Here is a 12,146-nt window from a genome sequence, read left to right as displayed (position 1 = left end):
ACACCTCATCTAGAGCCATCCTTTGTTCCTTAACCTGTCCCATTACCACCTCATCTTGCCTTGAATATCTCTTAATCTCTCTTAATCTCTCTTGCTTTCTATCCTATCACTGACCTTCCCTTTTGTTCTTTCATCCCCTCCCCCTTTTCCCAGCCCCTAAACCTGCTTTTTTCCAGTTCTGACGAAGGGTCATTGACCTGAAACGTTAACTCTGTTTCTCTCTCCACGGATGCTGCCTGGCCTGCTGAGTTTTTCCAGCGTTTTCTGTTGTTATTTCAGATAGGAGGTTGTTGTTCGGAGAGGTATACAATGATGATCACATACATCACACGGTGTTGCTGGAGCTGGGGGAAGTGCTGTCTGTGTAAGGTAGCAGGTCAGCATTGAATAGTGAAGATACAAGAACGGACGAATATTTTGGACTTTTGCTGGGCATCATGGAGTATTCATGCAGCTGTTTCCCTTAGCAGATTAAATGGGTAGTGTCCTGTCCAAAAAAAGCTAGATTGGACTAGCCTTGTGGAAGGACTGGGCTTGATGGACATAATTGCTTTTCTTTTTCCATGTTTTCACCAAATTCAGATATTTTTTAATGAAATAGAAATATCCTAGATTCTATTTTAAGAGGTATCTTTTAATTAGAATAATCTAAACTGAAAAAAATCATAGTGTGAATTAGTGATTTATAAAGAAAATAGTGGCTTCTCTCACCATTCTATATCATCCCACCATAAGTAACAACATCTTGCATTTGCATAGCACCTTAAATGCAAAGAAATGTCTTAAGACACTTCACAAATAGGCATAAGGAAAATAGGTGCCAAGCCAGGAAGGCAGAGATTCGGAGGAGTGACTGAGAGCTTGATTGATAAAATGGGTGTTCAGGAGGTGTTAAAAAAGTGGAGAGGTGGAAAGCTTTTAGGAGGGAAGTTCCAAAGAGTAGAACTGAGGGAACTTAAAACTCTGGCACCGATGGTGGAGCGAAACAGTGGGAACGAAGGCTGGGATCAGAGGAACACAACATTCGGGAGGGAATATAGGGCTGCAGGAGTATACAGCAATAGAGGTGAGCAAGGCCACAGAGGGATTCATTGACGAGCATAAGGGTTTTGAATTTAACATGTTAGGGGATGGGGACTCAGTGTAGCTCAGTGAGGATATGGGTGCTGGACAAGGGGAACTTGCTGCACAGAAGTTGGGCAATTTGAAGTCTGTGGAGGATGGGAGGCAAAGGCTGGGAGGTGAGCAAGGAGGATGTTAGAGTAGTAGTCTGGGGAGGTGACAATAGACCAGATCTGGTGATTGATGACCAGGCCATTTCTGCACCTTGTAAACTCAGATCTCTGCTCTTCTGACTTGAGGGAGTGAAGTTGGGCATTGGAGCAGGGGAAGTAATAAGGACACAAGACAGTGATCTACATCTTTTTTCACGTGTGACCTTCGTGAAGATTAGACAGCCATGTGCACAATCCTGCACCAGTGTTGCCGGTCATGTGTTGTTGCTTTTACCAATCTACTTAGCATTCCTGTCTAGTACTTTAAATCATCCAGTTATCTATTTCTTGGACTTTGACCTTTCGTTTCATTTCAGTTCTCCCAGCATGATCGCTTTGCCTGGATGGACTCCTTCCTCTATTGCTTTTTGTCAAAAAAACTTCCTTTTCTTTATCTTTGTGAGCACCATTCCCATGTTCCTTAGCCTTTCAAGCACCCATTCATTACTCCTCTGTGTAGTCTATTGGACTCTGAGGATCTTCTGTATTGTCATATCTCAAAGACTTGTAACATAACCCTACTACATATCTATAGAAAATGAACTGACATTCTATAATTCTGCAGACATGTTCAATCCCACATAATACTCAGTAAGCAGAACCTTTCCCTGTTACAACTTCTTTTTCATTAGCAGTGAATTGGAGCATACACAAAAAAATTACATTTGTTGCTGAATGCACAAACAAAAATAATTCACATTGTTGGGTAGCTGCTGCTTAATGATATTGCTATAGTTTCTTGGAATAATATCTGTGTACAGTGCCCCCCAACGTTCAGTCTGAGACATAGTCCAATTTAGTCTTTAGTGGTTGACCGGTAATATGTATGTGTGCCACTCATCAAATAAATGAGAAATATTGTGCAAATGGATTTTTTTGTGGTCAGCGATATATTGGACTAGAAATTCGATCGCAGCCATTTGGGGCACTACACATGCCCATTACTGGTGACCAGGCAGCACTACTCGTGCTATTCATTAGGAACATAGAAACATAGAAGATAGGAGCAGGAGTAGGCCATTCGGCCCTTCGAGCCTGCTCTACCATTCAATGAGATCATGGCTGATCATCCAAATTCAGTACCCTGTCCCTGCCTTCTCCCCATATCCCCTGATCCCTTTAGCTTTAAGAAATATATCCAACTTGTTGTGTATGTACCTTTAAGAGAGAACTGATTTTATACTGTAGTATCGGCAGTGACCACACCTGTATATAAAGCCATAGCAGGCTTCTGTACTTTCAGTTTAAGCTTACCCTCTGTTCAGTAAATACCTGTTATTATTGTTCTCCTGCAGTCCGTGTATTATTGATACGCGGACACTACACTGGCGACGAGCAGGTTCGAACTCACCTGCAGTACTGCATCACCTCACGGGGATCTTTCCCTGGAAAGAAGCTTCTTGGAGGTCGAAGTCAGAGCAACGGGCGTCGACCGCAGGCAACCGCCCAGTGATCCATCGGAGTTCGGAGAATTGCAGGGGAGGCTGTGGAGAGCTGGGCTTGGCTCCCCAGTCAAGGTGTTCCAGCAAATCGTGCTGGTAGCAGTTAGTGCGCTGACCCTTCCGGACTGCGGCGGGCTCGAGCTCAATCGAGCAGCTCTGCAAAGGGGTCGTGCAGCGTCGTCGGGAGGAAAAGAGAGAGAGAGGGTGGAGCACACAGGGCGCGGTCGGTGCTCAAGAACCGGGCAGCGTAGAGAAAATAAAACGAGGGGAAGGAAAAGTGAGACGCGCCAAAGCCGCGGGTCGCCGCCATTCCCCTGTAGAACGCTAGGAGCAGCGTGGCAGCAAGGGGAAGAAGGAAAAGCGCGGGAGGCACCATTTTATTCCATTGGGGAAGAAGGAAAAGCGCGGGAGGCGCCATTTTAATCCATTGGGGAAGAAGAAAAAGCGCGGGAGGTGCCATTTTAAGCCACCCAAGATGCCGAAGAGTGGCAGTATCACTGCTTTCGACAACGAGTTGGAAGACTGGACCACGTATGTGGAAAGAATTGAAGTGTACTGCAAGGCAAATGAGATGGCTGATGGAAAGAAGGCGTCGGTATTATTAAATTCGATGGGCGCAAGAACGTACAGCCTATTGCGGAATTTAATTACCCCAGCTAAACCAATGGAGAAAAGTTTTGAAGAGATTGTTAATATCTTACAGGAACACCTAAACCCTACACCGCTGCTGATAGCAGAAAGATTCAAGTTCCATAAAAGAAACCAGCACAAAGATGAGAGCAATGTTGCCTATCTTACGGAACTATGCAAGTTATCGAAGCACTGCCAGTTCGGAGCAGGACTGGCAGACACCTTAAGGGATCAGTTTGTCTGCGGGCTCCAGAGTGAAGGAACCCAGAAACGACTACTTTCGGAAAAGGACCTGACCTAGAACAGGCTTTCAGCGTGGTAGTATCCTACGAAGCAGCAGCACGGGGAGCTGTGGAAATACAACAGAAACCACAAGAATACAGCGCTAATGAAATGGCATATGGAGCAGGAAAGTGCTATCGCTGTGGCAGAACAACCCATGATCAGAAGGACTGCTGGTTTAAGGACAAAGTATGCAGGCAATGTGGGAAAATGGGACACATAGCAAGAGTCTGCAGGTCGGGAAAAAAAAACAACACTAAAAGAACTACTAAGGAAAAGTACAAGAAAGTAAAAAAAATGACAGGCAGTAGTTCAGAAGATCAGGAGAGTGATAATGACTCCGGGAGCAGGAGGCTAAGTTGCCTAAAGTTACACAACATGATCGCAAAGGAGGATCACCGAACCATTTGGGTCACCCTCACGATAGCAGGGTCCCAAATAAAGATGGAATTGGACACAGGATCAGCCCTAACTGTCATGAATCGACGAGACTATGAGCGGCTATTCTCGCACATACACATGAAGGACACGTCCATTGTATTGAAGATATACACGGGGCAAAAAGTCTACCCCAGAGGAAAAATAAGGGTGCCAGTTAAATACAACGGCAAGGAAACACAGAAACTGTATCTATATATACTACAAGATGGAGGACCACCATTATTGGGACGTGAATGGATCCGAAAAATACAATTGGATTGGCATTCCATTCAGGCGCTAACTGAGACTGACAAAAAGGATGACGACGTCACACCTGGACGACTGTCAAAAATTCTAACTGACGTGAAAAAGGTGTCCCAACAAGGACTTGGGACTCTAAAAGGAGTAACAGCAACGATAAAAATCAAAGATAACGCAAACACAAAATTTTTTAAGGCCAGACTGGTACCGTGCGTGATCCGCCCAGCCGTTGAAGCAGAGCTGGAGAGTCTGGAGCGTTTGGGTGTGCTGTCCAAGGTGGACTGGAGCGAGTGGGCCACACCCATCATTCCTGTAATGAAGAAATCATTGAGCAACACGCCTGGGGAGCCGAAGAAGGTTCGCATCTGTGGGGACTTCAAGGTAACTGTGAACCCAGTCCTGCACACAGTACAATATCCGCTTCCACGGATAGAAGATATTTTCACCTCACTATCTGGAGGGAAACGCTTTATGAAGATTGATCTGGCCCAAGCATATCTACAAATGGAGGTGGAAGAAGCATCTAGGAAATACCTCACGATAAACACTCACAAAGGTCTTTACCAGTACAACCGACTGGTATTCGGGGTAGCACCAGCCCCGGCTATTTGGCAGAGGGCAATGGAACAAGTCCTGCAAGGGATCCCGGGGACCCAGTGTTATTTGGACGACGTCCTGGTTACGGGCGAAAATGACAGTGAACACCTTGCCAACCTGGAGCAGGTGCTCACTAGATTACAAGAATATGGGCTACGAGCCAACCGCCCCAAATGCGAGTTCTTCAGGAGACAAATCTCGTATTGTGGCCATATGATTGATGAGGAAGGGTTGCATAAGTCCCCAGACAGGATTGAGGCAGTAGTCAAGGCTCCAGCACCGGAAAATGTGTCGCAACTGAGGTCGTTCCTCTGGTTGGTGAACTACTACCATAAGTTCTTACCGAATTTATCTACAATTCTGCACCCACTGAATGCCCTGCTGCAAACTGGAGTAACATGGAAATGGAGTGATGAGTGTAAGCGTGCCTTTCAGAAATGTAAATGCCTAATCACTTCAAAAGAAGTATTGGCCCACTACAATCCAACACTACCGATTCGGTTGGCATGTGATGCGTCTCCCTACGGCATTGGAGCGGTGCTGTCACACAAATTCCTTGACGGTTCAGAGAGGCCAATAGGCTTTGCGTGGCGCTCGTTAACCTCAGCCGAGCGTAACTACGCCCAGATTGACAGGGAGGCCCTCAGCCTGGTGTGGGGGGTGAAGAAGTTCAATCACTATCTGCACGGGCAGAAATTCACCCTACTGACTGATCATCAGCCTCTGGTCTCCATTTTTAACCCAAAGAAGGGCGTTCCGGTGATGACGGCGCAACGGCTGCAAAGTTGGTCACTTTTTCTAGGGGCACATCAGTACGACATAGAGTACAAGGGTACGAAACAGCATGGAAACGCTGATGGGCTGTCGCGCCTACCATTGCCTACGGTGGAGGAAACACCTGCAGTGGACCCTGTTGAGATATTCCATGCGACCATAGTCGAATGTCTACCTGTTACAAACTCAAGTATGGAGAAGGAAACCCGAAATGACCCGACACTCTCTCGGGTCTATGATTTGACGGTGAAGGGATGGCCAGCATATGGCGACTCACTGTTGCCAGCATTCTCGCCAAGGAGAGAACAGCTGTCAGTGTGCCGGGGGACCTTGATGTGTGGATCCCGAGTGGTAATTCCACCCAAGTTGAGAGATAGAGTGCTCAATGAGCTTCATGAGGGTCATCTGGGAGGGGTAAAAATGAAGAGCCTAGCCAGGGCGTTTGTGTGGTGGCCGGGAATCAATAAAGAAATCGAGGATATGACCAAGAGATGCACAGGATGCCAGAAGGTCCAAAACGCTCCACCACAGGCCCCGCTACACCCATGAGAGTGGCCCTCATCTCCATGGCAACGGGTACACATTGATTTTGCTGGTCCATTTATGGACTCAATGTTTTTAATCGCCGTGGGTGCCCATTCGAAATGGCCAGAGGTCATCAAAATGTCCTCTACCACCACGGAGAAAACTATTGCAGTCCTACGGACCAACTTTGCCAGGAATGGCTTGCCAGAACAGATTTGCTCCGACAATGGACCACAGTTTGTGTCCGAGGATTTCCGGAGGTTTCTGAGGAATAATGGGGTGAAACATTACACATCTGCCCCATATCATCCAGCCACAAATGGATTGGCTGAGAGGTTTGTTCCGACCTTTAAAAAGGCAATAAAGGCGATGTATAACAACGACATACCACTACAACACAAGATGGATAATTTCTTGTTTGCTTACCGAAATGCGACACATGCAGTCACCAACCAAGCTCCAGCCATAATGTTCTTCAACCGAAGGCTAAGATGTCGCCTGGATTTGCTCAAACCGAACATAAGACGAGATGTTGAGGATAAGCAATTCCAGCACATCAATGAGAAGCCAACCAGGAGCTTCAAGATAGGGCAACCAGTCTTGGCCCACGACTACTGAACAGAAAAATGGCAGCCAGGAACGATATGCACACAGCAGGGACCACTAATGTACACAGTGGACGTTGGAGAGAGCATCGTGAGACGCCATGCTGACCAGATTCTAGAGTCACAGGAACAAGCCAAACCCATACCACGAGAATGTGCACCTGGTAATGAACCCGAAGTACAGATTGCGTCTACCTCAGAATCAGTGGTATTGGAAGCTGACGAACCAACCAATGACAATGAGCCAGAATCGACTCCGCCGCAAGAACAGGATACTCGAGAAAGGCGCTATCCAGTCAGGATCAGGAAGCCTCCTCAAAGACTGAACTTATAAATGATTATTTCAGTTGATGTATATAGTACAGAGAAAATTGTAATTGTAATTAGTTATTATTTAATTGTTAAATGAATGTTATGTACTGTTTATCTAAAAGGGGAGGAATTGTTGTGTATGTACCTTTAAGAGAGAACTGATTTTATACTGTAGTACCGGCAGTGACCACACCTGTATATAAAGCCATAGCAGGCTTCTGTACTTTCAGTTTTAAGCTTACCCTCTGTTCAATAAATACCTGTTATTATTGTTCTCCTGCAGTCCGTGTATTATTGATACGTGGACACTACACAACTCTTTCTTGAATATATTTAATGAACTGGCCTCCACCGCCCTCTGTGGCAAAGAATTCCACAGGTTCACCACTCTCTGGGTGAAGAAATTCCTCCTCATTTCAGTCCTAAATGTCCTACCCCTTATCCTTAGACTATGACCCCTGGTTCTGGACTGCCCGACCATCGGGAACATCCTTCCAGCATCTAGTCTGTCCAAGCCTGACAGAATTTTATAGGTTTCGATGAGATCCCCTCTCAATCTTCTAAACTCCAGTGAGTATAAGCCCAATCGACAAGCTGCACGCATGTTTGGGAGGTCGGATATCGAGTGTTTCTGTCGTCACTTAAAGGGGAGGTGCATTTTGGCTGCAGATAACCGGGAAAGCTTGTAAGGAGAGAAATGGCTGCAAGACCTGCAGATCGGGTTCCCAGGTTCTGGAATACTGCCTTGGAGTCCATAGAGCAGGCAGTGGACAGGGGGAGGGAGATGCCCTTCCCCCCATGAAGGAGAAAGCCTTCCAGGCAAAAACTCCGCTGCCAGTGGGAAGAGGTTGCTGAGGAGTTCAATACCAGGAGCTTAGCTGCAAGGACATGGCTGCAATGCCATAAAAATTCAATGAGCTCACCAGGGTTGTCAAGTTAAGAATATTGTTCTCTTACTCTCTGCTCACACCTTCACCACCTCCAGCCTCACTACTCCCCTCCCACGCTACACTTCACTTTCCTACAAGCACTGCACCACACTTCACTACATTTACTTCTCCCCAGACTCACACACTCATCACTATTGCAATCCTCACTTCTCCACACCTCACAGCTGATACACTGTATACCAGATATTCAACCATGATAGGCACATTCTCTAAACACTTCCTTCTTTCTCGCAGGAGAAGATTGTGCATAACTTGAGACAGGAAGCAGTCAGCGGAGGAAGCCGAGCTCACCTGCACAGCTCATCACCCCTCAAAGAAAACGTGCTGGCTATCACTAGCATGGGGAAGAGTCATGACTGTGGCGACTAGCAACACTGGAGCAGACGTTGAACGGGCTTTCTTCACACCTTATCCTCTTTTTCTCTTATTACATCTATCTCACCCTATACGCTCTGTAACATTTGCATATCGAATTATCATTGGCCCGCAGGCATCTGTAAGGAAACCTATTATATTCACATGTGATCACATGCTGAGTTGTCATTGGCCTGCAGGCATCTGTAAGGACTGCTATTGTTTAGAAGACCCAGGGGTCCTGACTCCATATTGTCCACACGGTGCTGTGCGAGTTCATAGACCTGATGCTTCATTAAAAGAGTTTAAACTGTAATACTCCGTTGTCCTGCAATTTATTACTTTTGTACAAAGTGTGCAAAATAAGACACGCTCTGCATGCGAAACTGCAGATGCGTGCACCAGACACTTCTCTCACTCTGCTCTCCCTTTACACGAAAAGTTAACCCTCGTTCCTCTCTTTCATTTCAGATGTGAACATACCTCTGGCACTTGAGTAAAAGGAGGCCAGCCTTCCTGATGATGCAGCGTCACTTGATCTCATCCTCGCAAGCACCAGCTCAGATATTGGCACAACATGTATTTTAGAGGCTAGGCTAGAGCAGGGGTCTTCACATGGCGAATCATTGGGCACAAGTGTGCAGGAGCTAGGGCAGGGGAATAGGATGCAATAGATGCCAGCTCACTGGATGGCATGATTGCATATTAACTCTGCTGCAGAGGACACAGGTGCTGACTTCGAGGGCCCAGCCTACCAAAGAAGGTGGGTGGGCATTTACCAAGAAATGTCAGTGCACTGGGCAGCCTGCCAGCGAGCTTTCGCACAATGTCGCAGAGCATGGAGGAGTGCAGCTCCAACTTGTCTCAAGGCTTTGCACAGAGGATGGAAACCATTCTGTCCAACATGGACCATCAACATGACACTGGCACCCACCATCATGGAACCTCTCCTGACAGCTCTTCCAGCTGCCATGGAAGCTCAGAGAGCTGCCAGCTTGGGTTTGGGGGCCACTGTTGACAGGGGCCTCCAGCGTGCCATGTCTCTCCTGAACTATGTTCTCACACAGAATCATAGGAGTGCTAAAGGTGCAATCCCAGGAGAGTGGCCTTGGCTCCATGGGAGAGGCACCTGCTGTCATCTCTCAGGACAACAGCATGCCTGCTACCCCGCCAGCCACTCCGCCAGTGCCCTTGTTAGTGCCACCCAAGTGGACAGGCCAGACTGCTCCAGTACACGAGGAGATGCTGCAGTTTGGAGCGGACCATGAGAGCCCAGAGCTGCGTCAAGGTCACCCACCATGGCCATCTAAAGTGTGGTCAATGGAAGATCAGCAGCCCTCCACCTCCCAAGCTGTAGACGATAGGGAAACACTTTGTAGGAGCACTAGGATAGATAGTCAAGCACAGAAGACAGGCACTAAGGGCTTGCACAAGGGTGATTTATAAATATTTCTGTTAACTGTTAGACGGAGATAAAATTGAGTTGCATGATATATTTGTTTTTTTGTTCTGGATATGGAGTTGGTGTTTATATTTGTAGTGAAGTGAGAGAAAGACCCTTAAGACTGGACTGAAGGAAGGCAATTGGATGGTGGTAGTAAGGATGGTGGCAAGGATTATGGGACTGTTGGTGTATTGGGGATGGAAGGGATGGTTCAGGAGAAGCACTCTTCGATGTGCTGCTCTCTGAAAGATCTGCCAGTTGGGACACTGGTGGTCGATGCCTTTCCTGCTCTTCCTCCTCTTCCTGCTCCTCCTCCTGCTCCTGCTGCACTTCTTGCTGCCCAGATGGTGGTAAGGCAGTGCAGTCCATTCCCTGGTGCAAGGCTCAAGTTTTGGCTGCAGCAGATGACATAGCTCGGTGACAGTCCCCTTTGTGAAGCGAAGGTGCCTCAGACATTGCTGCTCAGTGAAGTTCGTGTAGAAGTGCTCCCTGAATACCCGCTGTGAGTATGGCCTCCTGCATAGTGCCCTCCTCCTCCTCCCTCTTATCGCAGCTGCTCTCTGCTGTCTGCCTTGCTACTCCCCATTGTCCTCCAGCCCTGAAAGTAGCCCTACCAGACCACCCATGTCTGTAGCCAAAAACAATGTAACATGATCAAAATCTTATTCTAAGCAGTCAAACCTAACTTTCCAGAGTCAGATAACAAGCCAAAAAACACCGAGAAGTTAACCAGCAGCAAACCTGTAAGTACTACAGCATCCTTTTAAATTCTGCTGGTGAAGGGTTCTTCCTGTCAGTTAGCGCCACGAGTTGCTGGGCAAGTTTAGCACGTGGCAAGTCAGGCACTGGAGTGTACCAAAATCAGAAAAGGTTCCTCCAACAAGCATAGGACCCTTATTTACATATGTTATTCATTGCTTTAAATAGTTCTGGCATGCGCTCTGGACGCTTTTGGAGAAGCCCAATCCAATATATCGGGCAGCACACTACCGGCTCGAAATGAGCGCACGCTTCCTGCCCGCCATTTTGGCGGCCATTTAGTACCTGGAAATGGGCACGGCATGATCACATTTCTAGGCCATTACCTCTTTGGCATTCTTGGGTGGAAAAATGTTCTGGTCCCAAGATTTTCTCTATTTATTTTAGCCAAGAGGTTCCACTAGGTTGCGTTGGTTTTTTCAGCCCAATTTGCCCAAAACCGGCTAAGCCAGTGCAAAAGTTTGTGGAATTTTAAGCGCAAATTACTTTCAGCGCAAGTTGAGTTTCCGCAATCTTTTGCACTAGTTTAAAAAAACATCGTGCTAGAAGCTGGCCCCGCCCACAAAACTGGCCCTGCCCCAGATTGAATTAATCACCATGGTGAGTTTCCGCTAACTGCGCTCATTTTCAGGCCTTCGCTGAGGCTCCTAACGTTAAGCTTTTTTTTTAGGCGCAGGAACTCAAATATGCACGTTTTTAAATCTTTTAAACATGAACCTTTTTCTAATTTACTAAGAAACTGACTAGTGTACACCAATGTAACTAGCAAATGATTCTGTAGCTTTTTAAAGTCATTTTCAGTTATTTAAAATCGGGCTACTCACAGGTGGTGGACTAGACACTGTGATTAAAATGTTCATTTTCTGTGATAAACCCATTTTCAGCTGTATTAATAAAACTGCACCAGGTTACTGCTCTTAAATATATCAAGTAATACTTAAAATGCAATTTTTTTTAACTTACATTCTAAAACGCTGCCCGATTGCTGTTCATGGCAGATTTTACATTTGGGAGTATGCAAATGAGTTGGAACAGAAACTGGAGGAAAAAAAACTTCTCAAAACTAGTGTAATTTTCAGCGTAATTTGCACCTGGTCACCAATTGCACCGAAAGTGGAAATTCTCGGCCTTTATCTCTTATTTTTAACCAGCACACTAACACTCCATCTATTGTGTTTAGAATGACTAATCTGTTCTAAACCATTCATTATGCGTTGTAAATGTCTGCTGCTGTGACATTGGAGCACTCTCATAAATGACAGGGAAAGAAAGAAATACATTTGCTGTTTTACTGACATACCTTTCAAAGGTGCAGGGGAGAGGTTTTTTTCTTTTTATGAAATAATAATGAGACAACTTTTGTATTTCAAAAATTATCATATTTTCTGGGTCAATTTCATTGCCTTCAGTTCTGAACTGTGGATTGGCAATAATAAATGAAACCTTTGTGTGACAACATAATCCGGGAGCTGCAATATAAACTGTTTGCCAATGTTATCACTCACACCCTCATAAAT

This window comes from Somniosus microcephalus, chromosome 13 (assembly GCF_052327205.1).
Source record: "Somniosus microcephalus isolate GS21.2 chromosome 13, FLI_Smic_1.0, whole genome shotgun sequence".
Taxonomy (NCBI): Eukaryota; Metazoa; Chordata; class Chondrichthyes; order Squaliformes; family Somniosidae; genus Somniosus; species Somniosus microcephalus.
The sequence above is the reverse complement of the archived record's forward strand: the minus strand, read 5'-3'. Positions refer to the sequence as shown.